Consider the following 17,125-nt stretch of genomic DNA (forward strand, 5'->3'; position numbering starts at 1 on the left):
AAGTGACCATGTATTTGACCCACTTCTTCTCTAGTAATGTCATCACGGTTGTATCTCATTGCTGTGGGTTCTTGGAGGCTGACAGGCGGAACAAGTTGCTTCAGCTCACAGTCCTCATCTGTCATACAGAACAGCTTGCAGATTCTTATTATGTGAATGAAATATGGAAAGAGGGATATTTTCCTTCTTGGGCTATCAGAGTAATTGAAAGTAACCATATCAGGGCACAGGGGGAAAATGCAGGAAAATAGACTGCTTTTGTGAAGGGCAACTCATCAGCTCTCAGAACTGCAGGTGTCGAGCCTCGAGCATCGTCTCCAAGTGCAAAGGCTCAGGAAGCGTTTCCTGTTATCAAAAGGCCCGACATTCAACCAGAACATTCTTTCAGTAAGGAAAATGCCTTGGTTCGTGTTGCCACCCCTCAGCTGCCTGATGAGATGCCACCTCCACTATCTTTGGAGGCACGTCCCATGGGACCCTGGGCACAAGCTGTGTGTGTCCTTTAGGCAGGGAAGAAAACTGTATTAATATTCCAAATCAATACACTGTAGTAGAAAATTGGAAATGTGCTATGAAACATCATTAACCAGAGAAATTCTACTGTTCCTGAGTTTTGGATCAGAAGAAATAAATAATACTTGACTGCTCTTATAGTTTATATTTTACAAGCTTGGCCCTGGTGAAATGGAATATCAGCTAACACTGTATCAATGGCGCTTTGCCTTCTAAATGGTCGCTTCTGTAGATATAAATTGAGCTTTATAGAATAGTTATAGTTTACAGGAAGCTTTTTACTTAACAGTGGTCAAAAGTACAAACGTAGTGATAGAAAGCAAGGTACAATTCAGCAGTCATTCAAGTCATGACTTTGTGATATTTTGAGATAGCCTTAAAATCACTTAGTCGAATAAAACTCTGAAGTACTGTAACTGCCAGGTTGCTTATCTAATTTATGAAACAGAGGCAAGGGAATCAACAATAACCCTCCATTTAACATGATTAGATTAGCTATTACTGAAACCGCAGAAAGTATATAACCCTTTACTTTGTGTTCACTTGAATTTGGTTATTAAGCTTTGATGGAATTTTCGTTTAACCAAATGCCTTTGTTTACAACAATAAGCATGTTAAGTCTTTTGTGTTCTGAATTTGATATGACCATTTTGGTACATGCCCCCTGCAAAGATATGTTAAAGTTACAGATTCTGTTCATTTGAGTTCTGTCAAATGTTTTCAGTTGAATCCAGGTAGGGTCTTGTTTTTTCTCCGGTCTTTAAGAAATGCATCTTTTCTCTATAAGCCCTCTACTTTTTCAAGAATATAACCAGGCATTAACAAACATGAAACTACTTATAGCAGCTCTGTAAAAACTGATTTTTCAAAACTAAATAAGCATCTGGTGGGCTGAAAATGTTTTATACCTGATATTTAAAAGATATTTTGACTATTGTCAAAGGAATCAATTCCTTCATGCCGTCTCCCTTGCGGATGCTGTCATACGCCAGTGTGTTGTGTGGAGCATGGGCTCTGGAGGGAGGCAGGCTTGGATTTGCTCCTCAGTGCTGCCCCTCACCTGTCTGTGACCTTGGACTGCTCCTCTTAGGAAGGTCAGGTATCTCTAACTGCCCTTTCCTCAGTGAGTAATAGAGTTCATACTAGTACTTATCTCATAGAGTTATACATGAGGGGATGCATGGAAAGCCCTCAAACATGATTGTTATTATAATGTGTGTGTGTGTGTGTGTGTGTGTCCATCCACAGTTTATTCAAGCATGTTATTGACTCGACTGAAACCTGTTGTATCTAAATTAGATTATAATAGTAGAAATGCTGTTGTCCTTTGAGGACTTTATGTTCTAGTTTCATGGCCATATTTAGAAGTAATATGGAGCATAGTTACCATTTCGAGTCTATTCAGAGCCACAGCTTGAAGACAAATCATTGTGAAGGTGATTATTTCAGTTGCTGAGGTTGGAACCCATGAACCAAATCCGTATTCCAAATAAGTCTTTTAAAGTGGAGCTTTATTTCCGTTTTTATGAATTGATGTAATAGGATAAAGAGTGTTTTCAACATGTGAACTAGAAATATATGGCCCTTCTGATAAGAAGAGCTCCTTCTGGCATTTTGTTGTTAGTCTTTCACTCCTTTATCTGCTTCCCACATCTGTTAAGCTTCTCTCTAACTACCTGGCTCTCTTTGCAGTTTTCATCTTCATCTCCATCCTTTGCGTACACATTTTTGGGCTAGTGGAGGTGGGTTTGGAGAAATCCACACTATCTCACCCAGTGTCCTTTAGACCAGTAACCCATAGAGGAGCAATAGGAGGTCAGGCTGGAAGATCTGGTCTCTGACACTGATGTCTAGCAAATTTGCATGGTTCTTATGGGGATGGAACTTTTCTCCTCATCTGTACCATCTTCTCTTGGCTTGAATAATGAGTCACTGGAAAATGAAAACTTCTTTTGCTGTGAAAGTTTCAGCAAGAAAAAAATGTTAGACCCATGTTGTTAGTATAGTGCAAAATAGGACAGCATTTGAACACAATCTCTGCTTCAGCATCATATTGACAGTGCCCCTCGCTTGAGTCAGGGATTGGGGACTTACTGAGATACACCATCTGGCAAAATACGGAAGGCCAGTCTTATGCCAACTGAAAAAGCTGCATCAGTTCCAGCTCTTGTGTATTTTGCACATTATTGGATGCCTTGCAAAACGTTTATCACTTTTTAATTAGGAAGGACTAAGGGATTTTAGTGCCCCCAAAGAAAATTTAAGCAGCCTAAAGATAGAAAAATTATCCAGTGGATCATAAATGGCAATAGGTGTTTAACTTCGAGCTTGCACTGGAAACAAGGACAGTTTCATACTAGGATCTTTGTTGGGGGACATGTGTCCTTGGTGTGTCTGGGTGGAACTGGGGATCTGGTCTTTCTGTTATTCTGACAGTTCCCCAGCTTGTTTTCCCTGCAGCATCGCCAGGCATTGAAAGCACATGCCAAGAGATCTACTCTGTTCTGCTTCTTGGCCTATCATGTAAACTGTGGCCTGTCATGTTCATTAAAATAAAAATTTGTCGAATGGAATTTGCCGGACTGGCAGAATAGTTTAAATGTCAGATGTTGTTAGGCCTGGATGTAAATATTATGTTTCTATTGTTAATTAATTGTAGCGCCTCAGTACCAGTGATCCAAAATCCAATTTAGTCTGCAATAGTCCTGTGGATAAGGGCCAGAGATAATGAATGCAGAGGGAAAAAATGTACTCAGAGTTTCCATTGTATCTGTGAATGTCCTCTTAGAAAAATAGCAAATTTTGGTGTGTCATTGTAGTTTAAGAGGTACAAAACAGGACAGAATTAAGACTCATTGTCTTTTGAAACCTCTCAAATGTTGCTTACTGTCGAATCTGTTCCACTGCTAGCGCCGAGTCTGTCCCAGCCTCAGAATTCCCAAAAGCTGCTGCTCTGTCCCCTTTCTGGGACCCCCTCCCCCATTGTTCCAACCCCAAGTCCATTGTTATGTTCACAGCTCCTTTCAGAGTTGTAGAGCTGAAGTATCTAATCCTGTAATCCTCCTCATTTCTCTTTGCAGTGTTCATTTTCCTCTCTTTATTTGCCATCAATCCTTCCTTTCTTTTTCTTTTTGTTCTTTGTTTTGGTCCCCAGGCTCAATAGCCTGTCTGTCAAGTCTGCCACTGTTTGTTAAGATCATTTTGCTTCCAAATTGAGATGGTGGCTGAATATCATTCAAAATAACGCTGTTAGAACTGTCTGCATTAGAAAGGGGAGTAGAAATCTTGCCGCTGGGGCCCAGACCTCAAAACTGACTGTTATTGCAAAGCCATGAGCCAGCAGGCATTTGTGACTGCCATTCTCAACCAATATTTTGTTGATTCTTTTTGCTGTGAGCATGGCCTCTTACCTGGCCACCTCCCTGGGTTCCAAAGGCAAGTGGGTATGCCAGGCAGAGGAGGACTAATTAAGACTTTGGAAGGCAGGACTAATGTGGTCCAGTGGTGAGGGACTCTCATTTAATTCCTGGCATCCTGGTTCATGCCAACCTCATTCTGCCCCTGTGATTATGCCAACTGAGAAGCGGGAAAGAGAAGATGAACTTTGGTCTGCTCTGAGTTTCCCTGTCCAGCAGTGTCTGTCAGATTAAAAATGAGAGGGAAGGAGGCCAGAGAATCTTCCAGATGGAGAGTTCAGAGGAGGGCACAACCAGACTCCCTCTCTGCAGTGACGTAGTTGGGCCATCCAAGCATTGGGCCAGGAGCCAGGAGGAGCACAGGCTGCTGCGTGACCCTGCAGTGGAGTGGGGGCCTGGCAGAACAGTCACCCTTGGCTCAGGTTGGGAGCAGATTTAAACCAGGCACACGCAGTCTGCGTGGTAGGGGCAGAGCATTTACCCTGAGGGCTGGGACAGTCTGGTTGGACGTTCATTCGGCTCTTCATCCTGGACTCCTCTTAAGGGTACGCAAGTCACGTGGGCAACTGCAGAAACCAAATGGGGAATTGGTGTTCTCCAACCTGTCTGTTTCTTCCTTTAGAATGCATTAGCTGTGTAAGAAAGGTGACCTTATATAGGCTGGAGCCAGCAATAACAGCAGTGGCCCTACCTCCTTGGACGGACTTGCATGTGGACAGCAGTTCTAGGCAGCAGGGGTTTGGTGAGGACACACTGCACTGATAATCACTTGCTACACCTCTTGGTAGCACAGTTTTGTAACTGGTTTCAGTATTCATTGAAAAGTATCCAGTGTGGATGCTCCAAGAACAGGGTTTTGCTCAAACGAGGACTGTTTTTTAGACTAAGCCTGTCTGAGGTCTATGGAATGATGGAATGATGATGAATGAGATTAAACACTGAATATCTAATCTGACCTTCCTTAAAAATGGATTATTTTAATATCGCATCCATACAACCTCAGTTTCTCTCAGAGATGAACCGCTTTTTCTCAAATTTGGGTTATTAGAGTTTGGGGATGGTTTGTGCTATTGGGAGCGGAGCTGTTTGAATTGAAATGTCATCCCATTCTGAGAAAACACACTGGGGCCACATTAGGGCATCCCTGTGCAAATGTCACATTGTCAAAGTGTCTCCTTTGGGATTAGACTCACAATGGTATGTTCACGTCCTGTCTGGGTGGTCAGACAAAGCAACTGACTCCTCATAGCCGGGGTGCCAACCCAGCGAGGGTCATGCTCCCTGAGATTTTATGGAATTTGATTTGTCTCTAACTCTCTGAATTTTAAGATGCTAATTACTGGCTGATTGGTATTCTGCTCCTCAGATGTCACCTAATGATTTTCCAGAGCTCGTGCTTCTTGGCAAATTTACGTTTCCAATGCCTGGCAAATATTGGACAGCACTGAACAGGTGTGGTGACGGTGTGTGGTGTTGTGTCTTGTGTGTGTGTGTGTATGTGTGTCTCAGCCACAGAAATATAGGCTCCCATAGAAAGAGATCTTTTTGTCTTATGAAAGCCTAGAGTACAAATTAAGAAAAGGAAAAAAAAGCAAGAACAAAAGTAAAAAAACTAACCCTAGCTTAAGAATTCTCAACCACTCTTTAGTTTTAATAGTAATGCAAACTTATTCCTTTATTAAGCAAATTTTATTGAGTGTATGTTCTGTGCCAGACAGTGTCCTAGAGAATATAGATTCAATATTGAACAAGACAGATGTGGTCTGTATCTTTGTCAAACTTATGGTTTACTGGAAAGACTTGCACATCCATTTTGACAATATCAATTAGTTATCTAGGTGAATAACAAAACTAAAAAATATTCTGATCATCCCCTCAACTCTAAAAATATTGAAGTTTCACAGATTCTGAAAATAATCTCTAAGAAATACAAACATATAAATTGAAATAAAACTTCTAGGAATATACCTGAGAAGTGTCAAGTTTTTGGGGTCTTTGCTGCTGTTTCTTATGAGGGTTTAAGTCAGTATGCAGATTCTCAAATAATTCCACGCATTTAAAATATTCATTTGTCATCAGGTAGTTTAACCAGTGCTATATTTTCCAACTGCCTGGTTTTCACCGATATGTAGAAAAAAGGTTTAAGAATCTTCTCTTAGTTGAAAATTGGCTATCATTTGAAACAATGTTGCAATAATTTGTCTGCAGTAACAGTTCGCTGAACCCAGCACAAGAATGAAAACGAGGGCTGAATTTATTCAGTGTCTTCATTCTGGTGTCTTGTCTTCATTCCTGAGTGAACAGACTTCTTTCCTAGGTATGTAGATAATTGTTAAAGACTTAAAGGTCAATAACCAATCCCTTCATGTGGCAGTCTGGTCAGGTGAGGGCTGCAGAAGGCAACAATGAGGCAATCGCTCAGTTCTGGGTAATGTGGCCTTAAGTAAGGTGTGGTTGCGTGGTTCCCAGAGGTAGTTTCAATTGGGAGAAGATGAATTGTAATCAAAGGAGGTTTCTATATTCGAGGAAGGTTTCTATATTTAAATTCAGACTGATTTTTAAGGGAACTGAGGGCTGGATAATGGAGTGAAGGGTTTGGGCTTGGTAAAGATTTTCTGGGAGGCTATCCTTTATGTCTTTCGAGAGAGGCTGAAGCCCAAACCTATTTGGATTCATTTAAATGTAATTTATGTCTTGGAGGGGGTCGTATGAAGGTTGCACAGCCCGTCTGCTTTAGAACAAAATGGAGATGAGTTAGGCATGAGAGGGTGGGAAGTGGTATAACAAATTGCAGCTGCACTTGAATTGTAGAAGTTTAGGTCCTTAGATTTTCCGGTCAAAGCAAGCATGGGAAAGAGAGGGCTAATTGGAGTGATTATTTCTGACTTTTGTCTGGAGATAGGTACCCAAAGCACCCTGGAACAAGAGTTTTCTGATCCTGACATGCTCCCACTTTGGACATCTAGCTCATACACATGCACAAATGTTCAGGAAATGTTTCTGTACTGGAGATGTATACAAAAGCTGAAGAATCCGCTTGTACTTGTTTATTCAACAAGTATTTCCTGAATGACTATTTGGTGCTGGTAATAGAATCTGGGGCTCACAGTGCTCAGGCAGGGTGGGGTTGGTTTGAACAATAAAAGCCATAAATTTGAAAGAGTTTAGACACTAATAATTAAGGTGATAAAACATACACAGAGGAGAAAGTGGTAATTTAAAACAATAGCATGAGTGCCTGTCACAAGACGTTGTATGATTAAGGTGAGACCAAAGCTCTGTTTGAATACCACTCCCACCATCTGTCCCTTTTGACTTTCTGGGACCCCTCAGGACTGATTACTCTTTCTCACTCTTTTGCATTCAGGCTCTCAACTGGATCTTCTCATCATCTTGACACCTGCTCAGGTGTTTTTCTGTTTAAGAACTATGCAAAACCCCCTCTTTCAGTCCTTTGTCCTCCTCCAGTTGCTACTGTACTTCCTCCCCTTCACACCCAAATGTGTCTGGGGTTGTCCATACTCACTGTCTTCATTTTAATGATTTCCACTTATCTCTTAACCAACTCCAAACAGAATTCTGTCTCCGTCAGTTCACAAAACAGTTCTCGTTGAGTTCCTCAATGACATCATAGAGGGCATTTTCAGTACTTATATCACTTGTCCTTTCTGTGACACTTAAAGTTTTTATTTTACTTCCCTGACAGCTCTTCTTTCTCCTACATGATGCCTCTTTCTCAACACACCTGTTAAATGTTGAGCTTCCTCAAGGATCAGTCCTAGGCCCTCTTCTCTTCCTACGCCTCCCTGGACAGTCACACCATACTCACAACTGCAGTTACTTCCTTCTTAGAGATAACTCACCACTCCCAGACCTCCTCTCTGAGCTACAGACACATATATCCAACTCCTTACCTGGACATTTTCTTTTAGATGTTGCCAAGGCACCTCAAATGCAAGATATCCACAACCAAACTAGTGATCCTTGCCTCCGGATGTGGATCCTAATGCAGTGAGATTTATTCAATGACCTGTCCAGCCCTACCTCAGAAAGGGAAATTGTTGTAAAGATTGTTAGTTTCAAACATATTTTTAAAATCTCATTTCATAGTCAGTATCTAACTTTAATGAGTTGTGATCAGAGAATTGTTTGGTTGATATCTGTTCTATATATTTTTTGAGACTACCTTTGAGGCCTAATATATGGTCAATTTTTGCTTCTGATCCATGTGTACTTGTGAAGAATGCTGTGGCATTGTTTTCCAAAGGTGGTTGCACCAACACATTTATCCAGTTCCATGTGCTCTTCTTTCGGTGTGATTGACACTCTTCCCACTGAGAGATGGAGAGTTTGTCCTCTCGCCTTGAATCTGGGTGAGGGTTTGTGACTGCCCTGACCAGTGGAGTGCTGTGTGAGTGGTATTAATATGGCTTCCAAGCCTAGGTCAGAAGGAATACAGCTTCTGCCTGGCTCTCTCTTTGGGAACTCTTGGCTTTGAAGCCCAGCCACCCTACTGTGAGGAGACTTGAGCCACATGGAGAGGGCACATGTAGGTATTCTAGCTGCTAGCTCCAGCTAAGGTCTCAGCTAACCCTCAGCAACAACTGGCAGACGTGTGAGGAAATGAGCCATCAGATGGTTCCAGCCCCCGATCTCCAAGTCTTCCTGCTGAGGCCTCAGGCATTGCAGCATACAGAAAAGCCGGCTTACTGTACCCTGTTAGAATTCCTGATCTGTAGAAACCATGAGAGATAATAAATTGTTATTTTTAAGTCATTAATTCTTGGATAATTTGTTATGTAGCAATAGATAACCAATACAAATAGCTTACTTCTGTTTTGCCTAATGCTATTTCCACCAGCTTTCTTTTTGGTTCCTGTTTTTTCATGGATAGTTTTCTATACTTTTCGTTTCAAACTCTCTTTATGTTTTAGATGTGTTTCTTATAAACATCACATAGCAAGGTTTAAAAAAAAATCCATTTACTCTGATCCCTGACATATTTGAACTTATTTTAAATATTTTCTTTCGTGTTTTTATTCACTGTGCTTTCCTTTGCCTCTGTTTCATTCCAGTCTTCCGTAGAGAATTGATTGAATTTTCTTTTCTCCATATTGTTCCCTCCATTGGTTTGGACATTTTTCTTCTTTTGGTGATTACTCTTATATGTTTTAAAATTGTGAAACACAGCATACATACAAAATAATTTTTGAAAGTATATCTCTACAGTTTAAAGAAAATAATGAACCAAACATCCAGATACCTCTCCCCAGGCCAAGAAATAGAGTGTTACATGTTCCAGAATGCCCCCAAAGCTTCTCCCCTGTTACAGCTCCTCTCTTGCCTTCAAGATAAATGTAGATTGAATTCTGTGTAAATCATTCCCTTGCTTTTTTCTATAGTTTTTTGCCACTTACATTCCAAAACAAGATAGTATTTCTTTTTGCCTTTTTGAACGTTGTATATAGGAAATAATATTATATATAGTCTTCTGTGGCTTGCCTCTTTTGTTTTACCTCATATTTTTGAGAGGTATCCATGTCAATGTGTGTAACAGTTTCATTGATTTTTCAAAGCTATATAATATTCCATTGTAAGAATCTATAATAATGTATTTATTCATTGTACTGTTGATAGATATTTGGGTTGTTTTCAGTATTGCTATTCTGGCAGTTCTGCTCTAAACATTCTTACATACATCTCTGTGAGCATATATGCAAAGGTCTCTTTGGTTATATACATAAAGAAATGCTGGTTATCCTTAACAAGTTAATCAGTAGCTTTAATGCATTCCTTTAACAACTTAGTATCTTTCTTCCTCCTAAAGAATTCATTCCCCCTCCCTTATTCCATATGCTTTTGGTCAACCACCCATTTCACCTTATTTGCAAACCCTAACAATTGGTCATTATTGTTACTGTGGGTTATTTATAACCAGGGTTTAGTAATTATTATTCAATACTCATTATGTATTATTAAATTTACTAGATTTACCATCATCATGCTTGCTAATTTCTTTTTTCACCATTGCTTTTTGTTCCTCATTCCTTCCTTCTAGAATCAATTTCTTCTTATTCAAGTATACGTTTTAGTATTTCTTTCAGCAAAAGTGAACTGTTGTGAGCAGTAAACATTCTGGTTTGTTTTTTTCCCTGAAAAATGTCCTTATTTTTCTGTCATTCTTGACTGATAGGTTTAGCATGAGTATAGAATTTTTGTTGACTTTTTTCCCCTCAGCACTTTGAACATGTTATTCCATTACTGTCTTGCTTTGATTTTTGCTGATGACAGCTTGTTTTGCAAGGAGTCTATTTTTTTCTCTCTGGTTGACTTTAAGACTTTCTTTCTGTCTCTGGTGTTCCTTGATTTCTTTCTGATGCATCTATGTGTGGATTTGCTTTTATTTATCTTCTTGAGGTCTTGGTGTGCTTTTTCAAGAGGATTCATGTCTTTCATTATAGAAAATTTATGTTCATTATCTTTTCATATTGGTCTTCTTTTCTTCTGAGCTTGGCTATTTGGAGATATATGTGTATATATATTTTTTAAATTATCACTATATTTTATTTAGCATTTTTGTGTGTTCCAAGTGGAAAGGGATATAGCTCAGTCTTTATGTTGTCAGACCATAAATCTCTCAGATTTTACAAAACTCAATATTATCCTATTTTATCTAGTCTTCCTCAAATTATGCTTCCCCCACCCCCACTGCAATTCACATAACATGAGGGAAGGGGAAATTTTTGATGCTACCCCATGGATGGGCCTACATTAATATTTCAAGATTTACATCACAGCCCGGAGGTCTGACCTTGCTCTTTGGTGGCCAGGCATCAGTGGTAATGAGTTCTTTGGTGGGATAGGGGGATGTGAAGGGAAATAGCCCAGTAAGGGCTAAAGCAATTACTTAGGATATGGAAGGAAAAAAAGGAACCATGGGAAAACCATGGAGTAGTGGGCTCCCAACTACTGTACCTTTAGGAGATCTTAGGACCTAGCCAAGAATGAGAAAGAGTCATATTCCAATTATTTTTGACTATGGAGTCACCATGTGAGTAATGTTGGACTGCTATAGAATCAGCCCCTGGAAACCTTAAGTTATTACTATTCCTTAACAACTATAATTTACCAGATCGCCTATCATATTGACTTATGCATGTTGGTGCATAGTATGTTTTGGTCATAGGGAGCTTAATTTAACGTGTCAATATTTGATTGAAGGAGTGAGGCTTCCTCTGTTCTGTGACTTTCTCTGTGACTGAGAGAAGGCTGCACTCTACTTAGAGAAAGGCAGGCTGTGCCTGTAAGCTTGCATATGTATACTCATGGGGGCAAGTGGTGAAGTCTGGATTGGGAGGACCATGTACCTCATATAAATGGAATAGGCTCTCTGAAGTAAAGCTTTTTCATGGAAGTGGAAATAGAGTGTGCAAGAAAGATGACAATAGAAGAAATAAGAAAATAAAATGCTCGGTCAGATCGAGTATGCTACATAATGCTTAATTTGATTTTCATCTCCACACTTTTAAGTAGTTCCAATTCTGTTGAGGAGTTCCCACCCCAAAAGATTTGACTGTAGATCTGGCCAGGTTTGCATGATTCAGTTCAAGGTAGATGTGTATGCCGTTTTCAATTTATGGCTATGTCTTTTATTGGCCTCTGGTGCGGAAGATACGAGGCACAAGTTTTTTTTTTTTTTTTTTTTTTATTATTATTATTATTTTTTTTTTTTTTAAAGATTTTATTTTTTCCTTTTTCTCCCCAAAGCCCCCCCGGTACATAGTTGTGTATTCTTCGTTGTGAGTTCTTCCAGTTGTGGCATGTGGGACGCTGCCTCAGCGTGGTCTGATGAGCAGTGCCATGTCCGCGCCCAGGATTCGAACCAACGAAACACTGGGCCGCCTGCAGCGGAGCGCGGGAACTTAACCACTCGGCCACGGGGCCAGCCCCAGATACGAGGCACAAGTTTTATCAATGGTTTAATGGTTTGGCTAGCCCCACATACTATAGTATATGGAAATGCTACTTAGAGACATTGAGAGAAGATGTTTGGTGTTTTACTCGCAGATAACTCAGGGCTTTCGTTTTTATCTCTTTGTAGTTTTGAAGCTCAGCAAAGAAGGGAAATCCATTGAGAACAGTCTGTAAAGGTGAGTGTATTTATTACGTGGCCTTGACAAACATTGCCTTTACAACATTGATTTTTCTTTTATTCAGAGATTTAAACACTTGGATTAAAGATATAGCTGACAGGACAACTTCCTTAACCACCTGCTTGTCCTCCCTCATAGGCAAAACTGCTGAGCAATAGTTAGCAGAAAGCAAGAGGAAATAAAATGATGTGCTGAGGGTAGCCAAATGCAATTGTACGCTTGCTGACTTTTGCTTTCTTCTCAGCAGTTAAGACATTCCAATGGAGCTAAGTTTACTAAGATTAATGCTAGATGGAAAAAGAATGCACTCGTACCACTTCTGGTCAATAGTTAAATAAAACCAGCTGGTCAAATAAAGCATTTAAAATAAAATGCAGAGTGGCATTTCAATTGGGCTGGATGAAATTTATCATGAAAGTCAGTTGTGCAGTTGTGTGGAGAAGCTAGTTTTGTAGAAAGGAGAAAGGCAGCTAGTTTGGTATAGCTAATTTCATTCCACCTAGTCACTGTGGACCCTAAGTGAGTTACAGGAAATGAACTTCCAAATTCAAAGCAATGGGAAAAGTACCTACTCAGCCTCCTGTGGAACATTACAATTGAGTTGGTTTTTACATGGAAAAATGTAATTGTTTCCTCTTTGCTAGGTATATTTATAAGCATACCACTGTACAGCATTGTTCTTTGATTCATTGTTTAATTTCTGTTCTGCATGAAGTATTTTAATTTAAAGAATTCATTCTGGGGAATTATAGGGCTGCAGTTTCATCAAGAGTCTTTGGTGGCCAGGGTGAAATATGCCATAATTTTACATTTGTTTTCATCATCAATTATGTTTTTGACAATTTTAGGTTTTTTTCTGTCGTTTTTATTACAGCAATCATGACCGTGACCACTTTAGTTAAAGTTGAAAAGCCATTTTGATTTACCTTATATTTTAAGTTTTTCCTAACTTTGTGACAAATCTACTTCTGGGGCTGAATTTTTAATGTTTATTTTGAGGGTGAAAAAGAATTTTCTAGGGAAATTGGAGAAAACCCCTTTTGAATAATCAAAACGTGAGTCATAAAAATACCATTGTGACGATTTATTTTGGGATGACTAAATTCTGGTGTGTGAAAGCAGGTTTGGCTTGGAATTTTGCTGTAATGATTGGCCTCTAGTGAAGAGAAAACTGTCTTAAGCAGTAGATAATTCTTATTTTCAGCCATATAACTTACATGTCTGTGGACCATTGAACCACATCTTGAAATAAAGCAGTACTTGATAGCTTTTAGAAATAAATTCTCATAAGTGATTGGAGGAAGTGTGATGTAGCAGTCTCCGGAACCTTACCATCTTTAGGTAGAGCTTTGCTGCTCACATTCCTCTTGGAGAGTGTTTTCACACCGGTACAGTCCATTCCCTCCACTCTCAAGGAAAATCTTCTGTTGAATTGGTATTCTGGAGTCAGACATGGATTTAGTACTGGTTTGGCTTTTATTAGCTGTTGGGCCGTGGACAAGTTATTCACCCCTCTGTGTCTCAGTTTCCTAAAATGTGATATGGGAATGATAATATTATTTTCCTCATAAAGTTGTTGTGGAGGTTAAATGAATTATTATGCATCGAGGGCTTTGAACCGGGTCCTGGCCCGTGGTAAGTACGCAGTAGAGTCAGCAGCTGCTGCTCTTGTTAATATTATGATCATTATCATCATCAACATTAGCATCCTTATGAATTCATTCATTAGATATTTTGAGAAGTCTGTCATTTTTGGAAGCTTCAGGATAATGTTTCCAAAATGAGCATGTTTTTACTAAAGAAGGGCAAATTCTGCTTTGTCTTTAGGAATCAAATGAAAAGATAACTTTCAGGTAATATGAGAAATGAGGCTTCTGGAAGTAAAAAGTTGTTAGGTTGAAGTTTTGTAGGCATCGGGGAAAACTCTTTCTTTGGCTGTGTGTAGTCCATTACTAATTAGTACAGTTTTAAGAAATTAGTAATTTACTGATAGCTGGTTAGATTCTTAAGGAATTTTTGAAGAAAGCCTTGGTGACTAGAGAGGAACTTCTCCACTTTCCCCTTTTTTTTCCTGTATCTTTTTTCCTGTATCTTTCTTATATTTGCTTTCCTTCATAACAGCACTTTTATTTCGTTTTGAGGTACTTAGACTAGTGGAACTGTGACCAGGGGCCCTACTCAGGGACCTACACTCAGCCAAGGGATGGGTACATGACCACAAGCTTGGTTAAGTGGATGCTCTTTCTTTGCAATTTGAATCTTGAGCTAAGAGATTCTCCTTTCTCCCAGTGGGCATTCTGCTTTGACAATACCTGCTATGAGACCACTGTAGCGCCTCCCATTTCCTAACCTCCATGCCTGTCTTGGCCACTGATGGTCTCCAAACCTTGTTTTCCAGTCTGCCATGGATTCACTGAGCCTCCAATTTCCTTCCAATAATCTGTCTTAAATTAGCCAATTGGTTTCTGTTGCTTGCAACCATGGAACCCTAAGTGACAGAGAAGTTTGCACATTAGGGAGCTAGATTTGGAATAAATGGGGTATGTTTGGAGGTTTTCAATTAAAATAGCATTCGTTACTTTCTTCCATCATCTATAAGTAGTGAACGTTTTGCAGTAGATTACAAAAGGTGCAGAGTTCTCAATTAGTATTTCAAAATGGGCTATTTTGCTGGCCTCCTCACCATTCTGTTTTTGGTAAAAAGAGGTCACTCTTGGCTGCTTCTCTAAGCTCTCAAAGGATGTGTGTGTATGTGGGAGTGTGGTGGAAATTAGAAGAAAAGCAGGGATTTCACCTCTCCAATTTCTGGGGCCTGGTCTCTTTGTGGCATGGGGATTGTGAGGGGACTGTGATTTCCTTCTGCTTACCCTGGCATCTCCAAACAAAACTCTTTAAATATTTTTCTACTTTCCCTTGAATTTTTATTTCTCTTTTGAATGCTTCTCTTGCCCTACTGAACACCTTCTTTTCAATGATGTGTAAAATGTGATTGAAAACTCAATTACTTTGGTCTCTGGCATTGCTTGTGCTTTTCTGAGAGTGGAATGGGCAGTTTGCTCTCTTTCTCCTTGTGTCTTGTTTGTTGACTACTTCTGTGTTCTGTGCAGTGCCTAGAACAAAGCTGCTTAATGATTTTTTCACAGGGACATCGATTTTGCACTCCTACTGTGAATAACTGGCATGACAGCGTGGTATGGTGGAAAGAGCCATAGCTGAAGTGTTGGGAAACATGCCTCCTGGTTTGGGATCTGCCACTTGCTAGGTTTCTGATTTGGCACAAGATACCTAACTTTTCCTATGATCTCAGCTTCCTCACCTGTAAAATCAGGATAACCCTTGCCCTATCTACTGCACAGGGCTGTTTGAGGATGATACAAAGATAATGTACATGAAAGTGCTTAGCAAATTGCAAAGTGCTGCATAACATCAATGTATTATTATTATTATGCCATATATATTTATTAAACAGATTAGAAAATCAAGAGCTTGTTTTATGAGGCTGAGTAGGAAAGGGAGATAAATTAGAAAACAAAAATAAAAACAAAACTCTGCATAGTGCTTGTGCTGGATATTTTCTATTTGTGCCTCCAGCTCCTTGCTTCTCTTGACAGGCTCTGTGCTCCAGCAGGCTAACCTCTATTGTCAGCATTCCCTGGGCTCCCTTGCTCTCTGGCTTTCCATTGGATTAGCCACATGGAAGGCACTGGAAAAAAATCTGAGAATGCGAGGTTGGAATATTATTCTCTACCTTCCTAACAGCACATTGGGTTGGCAGTGGCTGTATACCTCTAAGGAAGGCCACGCTTCCTGGAGGGGGCCTCTTTTCTGCAGCTACAGCTCTTTCCGTTCCCTGGTAACTGCTCCTTCCCTTTGCCCTTTTAAGTCTGGAGTTTTATTTTTGCCAACTCCGGGGTACTGGACTCTCCCTTCTTGGTTCCCCTTAACCTTGCTCACACGCTTCATTAAATTCACCTCAATTACCCCAGATGAAGGTGCTCTTCCCTGCTGCGACCTTGATTGCGCAAAGGAACTTCTGTCATTATATTTCTTTCTGCCGGCCTCAATTCAACAGATGTCTTTTAAGGACTTACAGCATGCCAGGAGCATAGGAAGTGTTTACTGTACGCTTTCAAGAACTAGACATTTTGATGGTACAGTTGGAGAGATTATATCAATCAGTTTTTTAAAAAGCATGTTTTGGTAAATTGAGAAACTTTTGTGTTCACCCCTGTATACAGAGAAGTCCAATATTATACATATTATGAATTATTTTTTAAAATTCTTTTTTATTTTTATCAGAGCAACATATCTACATTTTTAAAATAAAACAGCACTAAAAAGGAAGTGTTGAAAAAACTGCAACACTGACCCCATCCTCTTACCTTTCTCTCTCTTTTCCAACCTCCTCCCCAGAATTGGCAACTTTCAACTCTGATACTTCTGGTGTTTACTCTCTATTTCTAAATAATGTGCTGATACACTTTTTCCCTGATATATCAATTTTAGCAATAGCTCTTTGATGCTCCCCACTCCTACCACTTCTGGTCCCCACAGCCTCCTAACATAGTTATATCACAATTTTTGTTTAAATCAATATGTAATATTTACATTATCATGTTGGTCTGGTTGGTAATGTTTTCTTTAACATATAACTTTTTGTCTTTCTTGGAATTGATATATGCTTTTAAAATTTTGTTTACTTTCCTAGTCATCTACCTTATGAGATAGGCAGTAATAATATTTTCATTTTATAGGTGTGGAAATTGAGGCTTAAGGCTGAGTATTTTGCCCAGAGTCACACAGCTAATATGTGTTAGAATTGGGGTTAGGCTCCAGCTAGTCTGTCTGCAAAGCCTGCATTCTTAATCGAGATGTTGTTTACAAACACTGTCTCTTGAGTTGTTATCCTAATGGCTACATTAAAAAAAAAAAATTCCTGAGTTCTACCTTCAGAGATTCAGAATCTGAGATTGGGACCAAGAGTCTGTTTTAAAAAGCTCCTCAGGTGATTCTGATGCGGGGTCGGTGAGCCGAGGAGTCAAA

At 39.6% G+C, this 17,125-nt stretch overlaps 1 protein-coding gene across 2 annotated transcripts in view; it reads left to right on the forward strand.

The window, feature by feature from the left end:
* FHIT (fragile histidine triad diadenosine triphosphatase) overlaps positions 1–17,125 on the forward strand; it is a 1,344,516-nt gene that overhangs the window by 20,901 nt on the left and 1,306,490 nt on the right. For both annotated transcript variants that reach the window (XM_046685108.1, XM_046685118.1), the window contains exon 2: positions 12,031–12,079. The gene's annotated coding sequence lies outside the window, so the exon portion shown is untranslated. The remainder of the gene's footprint in view (positions 1–12,030; positions 12,080–17,125) is intronic.

Source organism: Equus quagga, chromosome 1 (assembly GCF_021613505.1).
Source record: "Equus quagga isolate Etosha38 chromosome 1, UCLA_HA_Equagga_1.0, whole genome shotgun sequence".
Classification (NCBI taxonomy): Eukaryota; Metazoa; Chordata; class Mammalia; order Perissodactyla; family Equidae; genus Equus; species Equus quagga.